Raw genomic sequence first — 14,426 nt, forward strand, 5'->3', positions numbered from 1 at the left:
TGTAATATTTTAAGTGAGCTGCATTATACAATAAGCCAACCCTTTGGGGTTTTTTTTACCTTCTCCACATTCTTTCATAGTTGTTTCTTCTTTTCCCCTTCCAAACCAGGTCAATGCCAATTATATGAATCCGTGCATGAACTACTAGAGCCATCATGTGTGCAGGCCATTGAAAAGAGTCACTGAAGTGTATGAGCAAGCATAAGGTGCAGTGCCAGAGGGACCAGGGCACAAAAGATCTATCAGAAAGATCTTAGCAACTGACTGAGGGGGAACAGATAGAGAAGCAGTATTTATTTTCCATGGTTCTATTTGCAGATAAAATAGAGAAAACTGGATGTGCACTTCATTGCAAGCGCATTAGCAGAGTGTTAAGAGTTTAAAATGTATTAGATCCATAAAAGAGGAAAGCCTTGACAAAAGTACAAACATAATCAATACAGTTTTTAATATGACTATTTTGGTTTCTCACATCATTGCTTTCTACATATTTGTCCTTTTCCTGCACATGTGTCCTCTTTAGCCTCTCACAGTCAGCACCTTCCCTTCCTAGTTCAAGCCCTTGCTCTCATTTCATTGCACTTTAAAGCCAAGGGAAGCAGAAACAAACGAGCCCTATCCCGAGGACATATGTCCACATTGTGGCTGCCCCAATTTGCCACCAGTGCCATTTGCTTGTGTCCTGCTTGGGACTGGCCTTGGAGACCTTTGGAGATGAGACAGGATGGGAGGTGGGCCTTTTACCCAGCACTGCAGGCTGTGACTGGTCCTGTCATTGCAGCCAGGGGAACAGGATCATCTGCAATTTTTATTTCCATTGGAGTGCAGGGACATAGAGGATAATGAAAAGAAAGAGGGAATTTATCTTATTTTTTACTCTATTTTTCATGTGCTTTTCCATCTGGAATACCTGCTTGGGCATTTTTGTTTGCCGGAGTCTCAAGTGATGCGATAGGCAGCTGCACTGGGAAGCGACACCGACCCAGGATGTCTCTTGGAGTAATGTGGGCAGTGGGACAGGCAGGGAGGTGGGAAGCAGAGGGGACAGGGCAACAGTTGAGCAGGCAGCGGCTGAGGCTGCGGTACCGAGTGGTGCAGGCAGGCAGTGATGGGGAGTGGGGGGGGGAGGCAGCCCTCCAGGCAGGCAGGCAGTGATGGGTTCTGTGGGGGAGGCAGTCCTCCAGGCAGGTGGTGGAGCTGGCTGGCAGCGGGGCAGGCACTGTTGTCAGTGGGCAGTGGTAGCAAGAAGCCGTGTGGGCAGCAGAGCAGGCACGAAGCAGTGCAAGCAGGCAGCAGCGGTGCAGGCAGACTCCCACCTGCTGGAGATAAGCAGCTCCACAGCTACTTTTCCCAGCTGCCTGACATGATATTTACCAGCAGATGGGGGCCTGGCAGGAGTGACCACACTGTGAAGCCCGGCATCATCCCCCAGGGACCAGGGTGAGTCAGGGTGGAGGTCTTTCTCATGCAGTTTGGTGTATCAGGGGAGTTTACCCCAGCGTGAAAAAGACCATAAGCGAATGTGTATTTGTATCTGAAAAGAAATGCCACCTTCCTGGTACCCTTTGTGGAAGGGAGAGGTTTGGGGAGGTCCCTCAGTGCCCAGAGTGAAGTAAGCGTGAAAAAAGTCCAGGTTGCTAAATTTATGGGAAAGATTATTATGGAAAGTATTGAAAACCACCTGAAAGACAATGCTGTCAATCAGTCATAGCCAGCATGGCTTCACGAGAGGAAAGTCCTGCTTATCCAACCTAAATTCCTTTTATGACTGGGCAATCACCAGCCCTAGGAAGTTAACAAGGGAAAGTGCTGGATTCCACACCTGGGATGGGGCAGCCCTGGATGTATGTACTGACTGGGGAATGAGATGCTGGAAAGCAGTGCCATGGAAAGGGATCTGGGGGTCCCAGCTAGCAGCAAGTTGAATGTGACTCAGCAGTGCCCTGGCAGCCAGGAGGGCCAACTGTGTCCTGGGGGGCATCAGGCAAAGCATTGCCACCCAGTCGAGGGAGGGGATTGCCCCACTCTGCTCTGCAGTCGGTGGCCTCATCTTGAATATTGTGTGCAGTGTTGGGCACTACAATGTAATAAACGTATTAAACTCTACAGAGTGTTCAAAGGAGGGCAACAAAGATGGTGAAGGGCCTTGAGGGGAAGCTGTATGAGGAACAGCTGAGGGTCACTTGCTCAGTTCAGCCTGGAGAAGAGAAGATTGAGGGGAGATCTCATTGCAGTTACAGCTTCCTCATGAAGGGAAGAGGAGGAGTAGACACTGGCATTTTGGTGACCAGCGACAGGACTTGAGGGAATGGCCTGAAGTTGTGTCAGGGGAGGTTTAGGTTGGATATTAGAAAAAGGTTCTTCACCAGAGGGTGGTTGGGCACTGAACAGGCTCCCCAGGGAAGTGGTCACAGCACTAAGCCCAACAGAGTGCAAAGAGCATTTGGACAATACTCTCAGACACACTGTGTGTGTGTGAGTCTTGGGGATGGTCTTGTGCAGGATGAGGAGTTGGACTCAATAATCGCTGTGAGTCCCTTCCAAACTCAGCATATTCTGTGATTCTGTAATGTATGGCTAACTGGAGACTTCAGGGGAGCCAGGTGAGTATTTCCATGGGGGTAAAACTCACACAAAGATGCAAAAAAATCCAGAATAAAATATACCTATCCCTTCTTCCCCAGTCCCTCTTCAAAAAGTATCACTCTTTAGATATAGAAAGCTGCCTGTTATTAGTATGTTTGTTTATGGCTTTGGTTTGAATGACAGCTTCACTGAACTCTCAGGCACCTGAAAAAAGGCTCTGATTTCTTAGGCCAAATCCTTTCCACTCCCTCCCTGGCAACAGTGAATTTGTTTTTGGAGGTTCGATACTAATAGCATTTGAATGGTTTATCTTTAAAGGAAAATAATGTAATTATTTCAGAGAGAAATCCAGAGCTAATAGAAGAGGAGGCAGTGGTTTGAAATACTCTGGGCAAGGACCCAAAAAGCAGACTATTAGCATCTGTAGTAGCAAGTTTATGGCTTTGCAGCACAGTGGGCTGATGTCAGTCCAAAAATAGTACAGGAAAATCAGAAATCTTCTCCAGAAATTCAGTCCATGGTATTTAGTAACACAATGGATGAATTTTGTGCTGTATATATAAAGCATATTATGTATTAGAAAACATCATGCCCTTGCCATGATTGTCATCAGTGGTCAGTACATAGTGTTCTCTGCTACCACCCAGAGCTGAGCCCTGAGAATGTTGCTTCTCCAACATTTAAAAAAAAAGAAGAAGAGAGAAGTCATATTCCCGTCTCTATTACAATATTCATTTTCAAGATTTTTCCTTGAAACATTTTCAGACTTTTTCCTTCTGTTCACTTCCTTCATTTCCCTACCTTCTTTTATTAGTAAGGCTGAGCAAAGAGATAAAATAAACCTGGAGAAATTGCAAAGCAAACAGCTCTAAAGCAGGACGTTTTGAGACGTTTGTGAATTTTTCTTTAAGACTTTATTCTTTTAAAACCCAAACCCCCAAGGATATTTTGGAATTTTTGCAAAATGTTGTCTGTCCTTCTTTGTCTTTCTCTAATGATAGAGGAAATAAAAAAATTGGTTTTTATTATTATGTACCTGCTTTTTACACATGGTTTCTGTAGCTCCTTGAAAGAGCTTATCTCTCCATTTGGCATTAATGACATTGTCCAGTGTGCAAGAGCCGAAAAACCTTTAACAATCTCCAGACTGGCATCACTTTAACAGTAGCTTCTTTCATAGACCAGACAAAGTATTAGAAAACATTCAGCATTTTTGAGAGGTGATTAAGATGATCTAATGGGGCTGTTTCATTTCTGATGTCAATAATCAGTTGTTTTCGTCTTGTTGCTCACTTTGTTTTGGTGTCACAAAATTTTCTGTTGGTTATAAATGTGGCCTGTAATTTCCATTACAGCACATGCAGAGTCATCCATGAGTAAAAAGTTGTTGGATTTCGCTTTGTGCTTAGGAGCATAAAGCTGCTCAGGAACTGCTGAGAAGCCTCATTTCTATATGTGAATACTCTCAGCTGACAGACTTTTGGTTGTCAGAGACCTCAGGACATGTATTCTCTGGGCAGGAGCTCCATGGTGTTTCTTCTCATGACTCTCATCTGCCACAGTGGCTAGTTTAAGCTGCAGAGAGGCCTGGAGGTGATGCTGGCCAGGCTGTTGCATTGTGTCCTAGTTCAGCAGGTGGCACCAGTTTATCACTGTATGGGTGTGACTAAAGCTGTGTATTCTACACCCTCTATTCATTTCCCATGAACTGTTAACAATGGACCATTTGCAGCAGCTGCCCAGGGCACACCCAACCCCTCAGGATGTGAGTTGAGTGTGAAAGACACCTGTGAGATAAGAGCTGTGATAACTCCCCCCCAGGAAATCGTTAGCACCTCCACACCCAGCCTGAGGTGTCATGTTTGCTAATGGGCCATCAATGATTCCAAATGCCCCATGACTCACAGAGTGAGATTACTCATTGTGTAATTCCCTGCCCTGGGGGAGGTACTGGGCAGTCCCACCTGAACCTGAGGGGATATAATCTTGGGGGTTTGGGGACTTGAAAGAACCACTTGTGAGGTCCAGAGGAGGACCAGAACCTCGACAGGAGGAGACCACTACTCTTGACCAGGCTGCGACCACCATTCCACCAAACTGCAACCATCATCTGCACCAATAGGTTTTTTACTTCCTTTTACTTTGGACTTGGGGGAACCATGTGGAGTTCAGCACAGGGGCTAACAAACACCACTGTGTTTGTGCCCCAGGGTGCTGGGTCATACTTCTGGGGTTTGTGGGTTAAAACCAATTTCTCTTTGTGCCACTCAATTTATTGTAATATTGTTATGAAATTGTAACTCTGACTTATAATCTCTTTTGTGTTGGGTTCATTTCTCCTGCCAGTTTACCTTTACACCAGCACACATTTGAAGCACAATCCCTCAGTGGTGGAGCCCCTGCCCTCCCATTCTTGGGAGCCAGGGAGATGGGAAGACCTTATGGGCAACACCACACTCCCAGACATGATCACGGGGCTCTTCCAGTTTCCCTTAACATGAGTGTGCACAAATGGCAAAAACTCTAAGGAGCCATTTAAGTGGAAATCTGCAGAGTTCAGCCTTGTTCACGCAGCTGTGTGCCATGCTCTGGGCGCACTGATTGGGTTGCAAATTTAATCACCTGCTGCGTCTCTTTTGAAGTCTCTGCCTATGACAGTATCTCCACCACCAGCCTTTCTCCACGTTTGAAGTCCTTTGCCTGCACAGAACTTACTTTGTTCTTACACTTCTTACAGATTTAATCTGCTTTCCGCAGCTTGGCATCACAGCGGAAAAACAAGGTGAAACGGAAAGGAGATGAAAGAAAACCCCAGCATATGACAGCACCCATGCTGCTCGGGAGGTACAGGTCTCCTTTGCCTTCTATTCATGTGTCAGAGCTTGTGGGGTTTCTCCTGCTTTATGTGCATTTATTTTGGGTAAATCCATAAAACATAAAATGCTCAAGTAAAGTGAAATAATTCTTACTTTAAGCCATTATTGTAAAATTCCTTCCCAATTTTTCCTGTAAGATCATCAGTAAATCAGTAGGAAGATTTCTATCAGATGATGAGTAAAACTAGACATATTAAAAAAAACCAATCCTCACAAGTACAAATCACCTTCCTGCATGTGAAACAGTTTTATTATATCTGTTTCCTTAGGTCACAGGACAGCTATAGTGATTTTCCTTTCTAACTGGTAATTATTGACACTATTTATTGATATCCCAGTGGATTTAACTTTACTTTCCAGTGAGTTTTGCTTTTGGTCACATGACTTTAGGAGAATATCTCTGACACACTGCTGGAGAGTGGTGCAAGTAACTCTGTAACTTCCTTCTGCAAGGGTGATATTGGCACAGTCAACAGAGATGGTGTCACCTGCAGAGGTGACAGGAACCAATTTCTAAGGCCTCATCTCAGGGAATGTCCTAAGTGAGGAAGAGGAAAATCAGTGAGTCAGTGTGGAATGCCTTGCTTTCTTACAAGTGGAAATAGAGATCCTGGGAGCCTCCTGATGGCTGTGAGGGTGAGAGCCTGTACATGTGCATCCCCCACGACATTGGCTGCTGGGATCCAGGCAGCTGTGCAGTACCCTGCCAATACCCCTGCTGCTTAAGCTGGGTTTGACCTCCTGCTTTTCGCAGCCAGTTTCCTCCTGGCTGATGGAAGGTGAGGACTGGATGCCTCAGCTCCACATGAAATCACAGCCTAGTAGAGCTGCTCCCCTGCTCCTTGCACCTTCCCAGGATGAATCCCTGCAACCCAGACACCCACTGGCCAAGATAGGGAGTCAGCATCAGATGTGAGAGCCCTGTTGTGCCTGGGACCGCACGAAGCAATCTCTGACATTCCTGGGGCACACGGTCCACACAGTGCCCCACTTCCCCCTCACAGCACCTCCTCTGCCACATCTGCATCACCAGCCTATGGTGCAACATATTGTACTCTTTAGGAAACAGGCTCAGTGCTCCTGGAATTAGTATCTGAGTGACGCTGGCTGAATCATAACCTTTAAAAAATAGCAGAGTTTTTTTTGTTCTATTTTTCCCGCAGTGGAACAAAGCCGGATTTAAAGGTCTGTTGTGGGTGGATGATTGCAACCCTTGATCCCCAGCCAGAAGCATTACATTACATAAAGAGTTTTTTTCTTCATTAGGAATTAATCTGTGCTAACCAACTGTCAAGTGCTGGTAACGACCATTTATTAACATGTTGCCCTCCCTGGACTAGGGGCATTTAACTGACTTATTACATTAGATGTAATATGAAAATGCACTTATCCCAGGCATTCACATGGCCCAGCTTTCCGCCTGCCTGCCCACACGTGGGCTGGTGCAGGGGAGTGAGGGCAGCCAGGCAGGGCAGGGCAGGGGCTCAGCCTTCCTCCTGCCTCTCCACTGCCTGGCTGTGGGATGTAGCCTCAGCCCAACAAAGCCTCCCTGATAAGGTGAGCTGATAAAACAGACCTGTCTGTGACAGTCCTGCTCTGAATTATACTGTGGGCCTTATTTGCTACCAGGGAAGGAACCAAAGTTTGCAGAAATGCTGTAGGCATGGAGAAGCCCCTCTATGCAACTATGGAATGCATGAGTTCACTGGTGCATAAATCAGCAGAGGGGTTTATTTTGCTAGGTCAGATTTCTCTAAATCTGGGCTCACAGAGAATCTTAGCAGAGGTTATGGAAAAGTTGGGACTGTTGTTTGTGGAAGAGTTACCACCTCTATGCAGTCTAATGAAACATTTAATGAAATAACTGAAAAACACCTACACAAAAAAACCCAAACCCCACCAAAAAAAAGGTCAACTTCCAAGCACCAATCATGCCACTTCTCCTGCAGAAGGAAATGGTGAGGGTAAGCAGGGCTTGTATGGCTTGATAGTGATAGGACAAGGGAGAACAGTTTTAAACTAGTAGAAAGTAGATTTAGTTTAGACTTTAGGAGGAAATTTTTTACTGTTAGGGTGGTGAGGCACTGGAACAGGTTGCCCAGAGAAGCTGTGGATGACCCAACCCTGGAAGTGTTCTAGGTCATGTGGAATAGGACTTTGAGCAACATGGCCCAGTGAAAGGTGTCCCTGCCTGGGGTAGGAGGGTTAGACTGGATGGTCTTTAAGGTATCTTCTAACCCAAACCATTCTGTGATTGCACTGAGGCTGTTGTGAAATTTTTCTGTAAACAAACTGGGGGGCTCTGAGGAGGGTCACAGACAGAGTGGAGGTCACTTAGTCCAGAGATGTGAAGAGCAGAGGAAACCTGAGATATATCTCCACCAACTTAAGAACATAAACTTTCTCCATATACACAGGGAGTAACAGACCCAGCAAGGAGGATTAAGCCTGGATACCAACTGGTAAACACTTTCTAATTTTAAGGCTAACTGCTGGTAAAAACTTCCTGGAGGACACTGTGCCATTGCATTTTGGTTTTTAAGAGCAGTCTGCAGAAGCGCCTGCCAGAAATGGTTTAAATGCAGCCAATGTTGCCTTCAGGCCCAGGAGCATTGCCTGATTGGTCTCCCTGCTAGGCACAATTCACCTGACTGTTGTAGCAGCACTAGACACCGCAGCCTCGCCCTGGTGGTGGGGATGTGCCCTAAGATTATCACTCCTGGGCCAGAAAGGTGTCAGTACTGGAGCTGGGTTGAGCCTTGCTGTTCTGTCTCAGAGACCTAACACACACTGCGCCCTTGTGCTATGTATGTGCCTGCTGCTCAAACACTCAGCTAAAGGACCCAGCCCAGCAGCTTTACCCTCTCCATCCCTGAGAAACACTTTTTAGCCTCTTTCTCTCTTCCGTGACTGCCATCAGCTTGTTGCTGGGTGATTCCTCATCTCCTCTCCTAGCCTTATGGGGAGCAGAAACAAGGATCAGGGTAGGCACCAGGAGACTGCTGGAGGGGTGTCTGTTGGCAGCAAGTGTATGTGAAGTCTTTGACTTCATTACCTGCTCTAGTGACAGCAGAATGCAGGGAGGCTGGGCTGAGAGCTTGGTGAGGTGCTTGAGGGGTTGAGGCACACCCAGGTTCAGGGAGGCAGATGGGAAATGGTATCAGTGCAGTTTGACACTGGAGTGCTGAGCAGAACTGCTACGTGAGCCTGGGGGTTCATGAGAAAGGTTCATCATCCAGTCATTCAGCTCCATACAGAAAGAGACAGGGACCACAGACACACCCTGGAGTGTCCATGAAGCTTTGGGGCAGGCTCTGTACTGGGAATGGATGTGCCTGGAAGAAACTGTGATTGTTTTAGGGCTTACATGGCAGCTCAGCAGCATTCCTCATTTAGACTGAGGAATGAAACTGTGGGTTTAAAGTGCATCCTAGGTGGGTGCTCCAGTCCTAAATACACTGGTAGGTCCCCTGTGGGCAGACCCCTGGAACTGCAGCCCAGCTGGCTGGGCTATGATGCCTCTCATGGCTGCATGTCATGCATCCACATAGCCTTAACTGATACCTGAAGTGAGGCTAAGCCTCAGACTTCTTTCTGAGGCTGTTTCCTCCTCTATGAAATGAAACTTCTTTTTTTTTTTTTTAATTATTTATACCGGGCTGTTTTACCTCTTCCTAATTAAACTGCTTCAACTAACTGGTTTATTGGACTCACATGGTAAGGAAACAGGTTACAGACAGTGTTTGTAGTTGTAAAGCAGCCTGGATGGTTTCTTCCTTTGGCAGAGCACCAGCATAAAGGTGTTTTGCACTGGAGTTGTTAGTCACTTATTTTCATGGCTTTTGTCACCAGCTGAGGTGGGGCAAGAACACTGACATGCTGTCATGTTTACGTCAGCTGCCAGAGAACTAAGGAAGTGAAAGCATAAATATTACAGCCATGATTAAAGGAAAGAAGAAGTGAAAAACAATGTCTTGGTAAAATACTGTCTTTGGCAGAGTCACAAAAATACTTTCATTTTTGGGGGACTTTTTTCCTCTTCTTGCCCCTTTCCCTACTTTTTCCTTTTTAAAGGAAGCCATGTCCTGCTAAGCACTGCATGGCAGCATTTGCATGAGGGTGAGCAGGAGATGGGGAGAGCTCTTCTGTGGGAGGCTGAACTTGGAAAAGGGAAGGCTGATGGACAGAATTGCTCCTGGGCAGCATCACTGATGGGTGCCATCATCATCAGGCAGCATCACTGCCAGGCTCCAGGCATTCTCTTACAGATTAATGAGGTACAGAATGACACACACTGTGCTCCTGCCCCAGTGTTACTGTGTCCATGATGGTGAAGGTTCTCAGCAGCTCAGCCAGTGCCATTTCCATTTAGCAGCTCAGTTCAAAATAGAATTGCACAGCTTTCATGTCCTGGGAAGATCATTTGATCCCCAGTAATCAGCAGGGCCTCCCATTTTAATCCTTTCCTTTGCTTCCTGTGCCATACACCAGCCCTTCTCCAAACAAAGCAGCCCTTTGAAGCAAGGGCTCCTCCTTCTCCTCTCCTGGGTCACCACTGGGATGAAAGGGAGGTCTGATGTGGAAGGAATCTGACAGAAAAATCCTGCCAACAGACACCACTTCTTCAGACCAGAGCACCAACCTCCCTCATGGATAAAACACACATGGAGAGCACTCATCCCAGCCCCAGAGTAAGAGAAATCCTTCCTTCATTGTGCCATCCTGGGGCCAGATCACAGCTTTTTGGGGCAGGGGGGACACAGATCTCATAAAGAAAGTATCTCACAGAGGCACAGAACATGGACCGAGCCATGAGGAAACATCCTTTGCACCCATGACAACATCATGGGGGTTGTTGTTAAGGGTGATGACCACTCAAGGTGGTTGGTGTCTCCAGATCTGGCCCAAATGGCAGTTTCCTTTCCTCCTCAGATAGTCTTACAAAGACCCCCTCAGCACTGCATCTGACCACCCAGCAACATGTGTTAGATGTCAAAATTTTTATTTGGTATAAATTGTATGGTCCTGTCTCCCTGCCTAGCAGCTGAGTAACTCTGCCTGCCTTTCCTGTTTTGTGGAGCAGCAGCTCTCCTGAAACTCTAGATGCAAAAAGAGCAGTAATTTTACTTGGAGGCTGCTGCAATTACAATCTGTGCACAGCACTGAAGGTCACCTCATGACCGTACCTATAAAAATGTGGTCATTATGCACCTTAATAAGAAAGGTTTAAAATTTCATGGTTGAAATGAATTTGAATCCCAATAAAAATCCAGATAAAATGGAAGCAGTCAGGAGGCTAGAGAGTTTTACAGCTCTAATGTTCTGTCCCATTTCCCAAAATATATTTGTTCAAGTAATTCAAACTGTCGTTACAATTAACTTGTCCTTTCATTTTCCTTTCTGAATTCCCTCTAAGCTAAACACACAATTTTCTTTTATAAATCTGTGTGACAAGTAGAGCAGTAAAATCTTTCCTTTCCCCCCTCCCCTCCCATCATTCATATGCATTTTGCACAGGTTGAATTGCCAGGCACTTTTCTTAAGCTAATTCTATGGTTGCAAGTCATATATCCACACTCAGAGATCCCCTAAAGGACTTGTGGAAGAAGTCCAGTTTGGAAACTGGCCCAAAGGAGTCCTCAGCATTTTCTCCAAGGGAGAAAATCTGGAAAATCAGGCATCAAACTTTCTGCTAAGGGGTTTGCTGCTTGCTCCGAGGAGTGGGCAATGCAGGGCTGTCCTGGTTCCTGAGTACCTTGCAAAGGGAAGGCTTAGGGACACATTTTGTGGCATGTGAATGGTGTGGCACCCATTTCCATGGTGCTGGCAGGGTGAGCTGAGAGGTGAGGGTCCCCCTGGGAGCTGTTCCAGTCTCTTTGTGTTGGTGTGCAGGGGACTCTGCCTGTGACTGCCACAGGCATGTGACTCCCACATGAAGCCCTGGCCAAGGACCAGTTAATGACACACATGGCCAGAACTGAACCCAAATCTCTAGCCAAAATGGTTTTATCACCTGCATTGCACCATGTCTCATGATTACCCTTTGGCTGGTGGGGATCCCACCACTTCTGGCAGAGTATAACCTTTTCTCACCCAAATCAAGAAATGTCACATGATGACATGATTCCCAGGTACCGAATGCCTTGGGAAAGTTGGTTCCTCTGACTCTTGTCTCTACAGCAGGCTCTGGTCAGCCTGGCAGTCACCCCTGCCCTGCTGCAATAACTGGATGCCAAGAGCAGCACCTTGCCCCTGTTTGTGCATGATTTCCCTCCCCACCCCTCTCACTTCATCTGAAATGATAATTCCTCTGACTAGGAAAGTAATGACCCTGATATATTATTTCAAATGTCATTTTTGCAAAGGCATTAATCAGCTTAGTGTGAGACTGGATTACATTTTAATTTTAATAGTGCTAAATTCTTGCTGTTTTTAAAATACATTTTCCTGCTCTTTAGATTTCAGCAGGGGCAGTATCTCACTTAGTTAGCCTGTACCTTGCTGTAATCTCTCCATTGTGGAAATCTGACAGACAGCAGCCATTACTGAGCCTCACCCATGCACATTTACTTTAGTTCCATTGTCTGCATTAGGGATAATAGCTGAGACCAGGCAGATGGGACCTCAGAGTGGTTTATCTTCCTTGGGAAGTGTGTAGACAATATTTTCAAAGGCACAGAGGAGGAATTAAACTACAAGTTCTCATTTGTAGTCAAATGGAGATTGAGATATATACCTGTCACAGGGTTTTGAGAATGTGCCATAAATTGTAAAGCAATTATTAAAATTTTTTCAGCTATGGGCTGCAGTCTTCACAAGAGGTCTCCATAGCTTATATCTGTAATTAATGGCTCCTTTTTCCCAAGGAGTTTTGCATACTTCAGAGTATGCTTTGCATGCTTCTACTACATTTCTTCCACCTTTTGAAATGCTTTTTACTTAAAATCAATTCCAAATGAGGTGTTTATTCAAATCTTCGAACAGAATTAAAATCACAATTTAAAGTTCACATCATAAAATGCATTCTTTTCCATCCTTTCCATCTGTTATTTTATTACCAGGTTTGATTACAGCAATTAGCACAGTGGATTGTACCTATTGTACAAGTTTAGCATCAGCATTTCTTTCATCCTTCTCAACACCTCCTTTTTCAGAAGGAAAATATGAGTGATCTCATGTTTTTTGCCAATACACCATTTCTTGGCCCTTGGCTAACAATAAGAGCCTCTTTTCCATTCAACATAGTAGGTTTTCTGGGCATAATAAATGGTAATTTATATCCACTATATTACAGTTTCACATATGTACACTATTTAACAGAAATACACATCCCAGTGCTATACATTTGTTATACATTACACCTGCATATACATTATATGTTTGTGTACATATCTATATAGTTACTTTTTTTCAGAGACATGATTTGGTAGCACTAAGTAAAAGTACAATGCAGCTGGACATGGAATGAGCAGACCTGACATTTCCTCTCTTCACAGCTGGACAGGGTTGTTCATATTCATCAGTGACCTCAATTTGCTCAAAACTCCTGTGCACTTCTACATCCTGTCCTGCAGTAGGTTCAATGTCCAGATACTCAGTGCTTTACAGAATTGGGTTGTATCCATGAAATAATATTCAGAGTCTAGTTTCAAGTGCTTTTTCTCTAAGCAGTTTGGACCTTGCAACTGCAAGTTAGTGCTCATGGAGTCTCTTGTAGTCCAGGGGAAATCACAGCTGAAACACATTGTTGATACCACCCCTCAAATATTTGTTCTACCTCCATGCCTAGCCATTCTCCTCTTTTAGATCGACTTCATGAACAGTGGATTTTTTAGGTGAGGCACAGTGTGCGCAGAACTGGCCTCACCCTTTAACTCCTAAGGTCCATCTGCCACGGCCGAGCGAGCTTGGACAGTGACAGTGAAGTCCTCAGGACTAGAACCCACAGCCCCCGGTACTCCCAGGAGGTCTGCCATCCAAGTACTAACCAGGGCTGATCCTGCTCATCTTCTGAGATCTGATGGGATCAGGCATCAGGGTGGCATTTAACTGCCTTCATTCTCCTCTTAACAAGCAGAAAAATACAATTTATAACACTGTCTGAAGGAGAAGTCTCAGCTTTATCTGCATCTATACTTTACATCTATTGTTTTAATGAATAATAAGTGTAAGTGGTGCCTACGTTAGAAGACATTTATTGCTTAATGGAAAAATACCCTCTTGACGGTTTTATAGGCTGTATAATTGTGTCTGGCAGAAACAAACATCAATCTCTATCAGTTATGTACATCTGCAAATAAAATAACAGTAAGGTATCCTCTTCAAAAGATGCTTACTAGACATTTAAACTACAGGCAATGCTAGTACAAAGTTGATAGGACCTAAAGGACGTCATTGTCATAACTTCCAAGGGAACAGGAGGTGTAATAAAAACAAATGGCAAAGTAAAGCACTAGGACTTCCTGGGTTTTGTATGCCAGGAGGCATTATTCATTTACAGCACTCATGTGTTGGCTGTTTGGCTACATTTATCCCTGGTTTAGTATCATAATGCAAGGGAGTTATAATAGCATTATAAGGCAGGGGAGATACCTGCTTTCTTCCACCTGGACTGATTCAGAGGATGCATTAGAAGAACTCACTGATAACTAAGACAAAATCAGATTCCCACAGGGTGACCTGTTCAGAAATCATAACCATGCCCCACACACGTGCTAGCTGAGCAAGTTAAACCCCTCAGCACCTTATGAGGTAGGTAAATCTTACTGCTCCTCACTTTGCAGATGGAGGAGACAAGGCACTGAGAGGTTAAATGGCACATGTCATGGGCAATGCAAAAACACTGGCAAAACAAGGCAGGACAGGAACCAAGTTTCCCACTCCCTGTGCTCTCTGGTGACTTCATGGTGCAGTTATGCTGCCTTTCCTCAGCAAAGGTCTCTTTGCTACACTCTCCTGCTGCCA

This window comes from Pithys albifrons, chromosome 2 (assembly GCF_047495875.1).
Source record: "Pithys albifrons albifrons isolate INPA30051 chromosome 2, PitAlb_v1, whole genome shotgun sequence".
In the NCBI taxonomy this organism is placed as follows: Eukaryota; Metazoa; Chordata; class Aves; order Passeriformes; family Thamnophilidae; genus Pithys; species Pithys albifrons.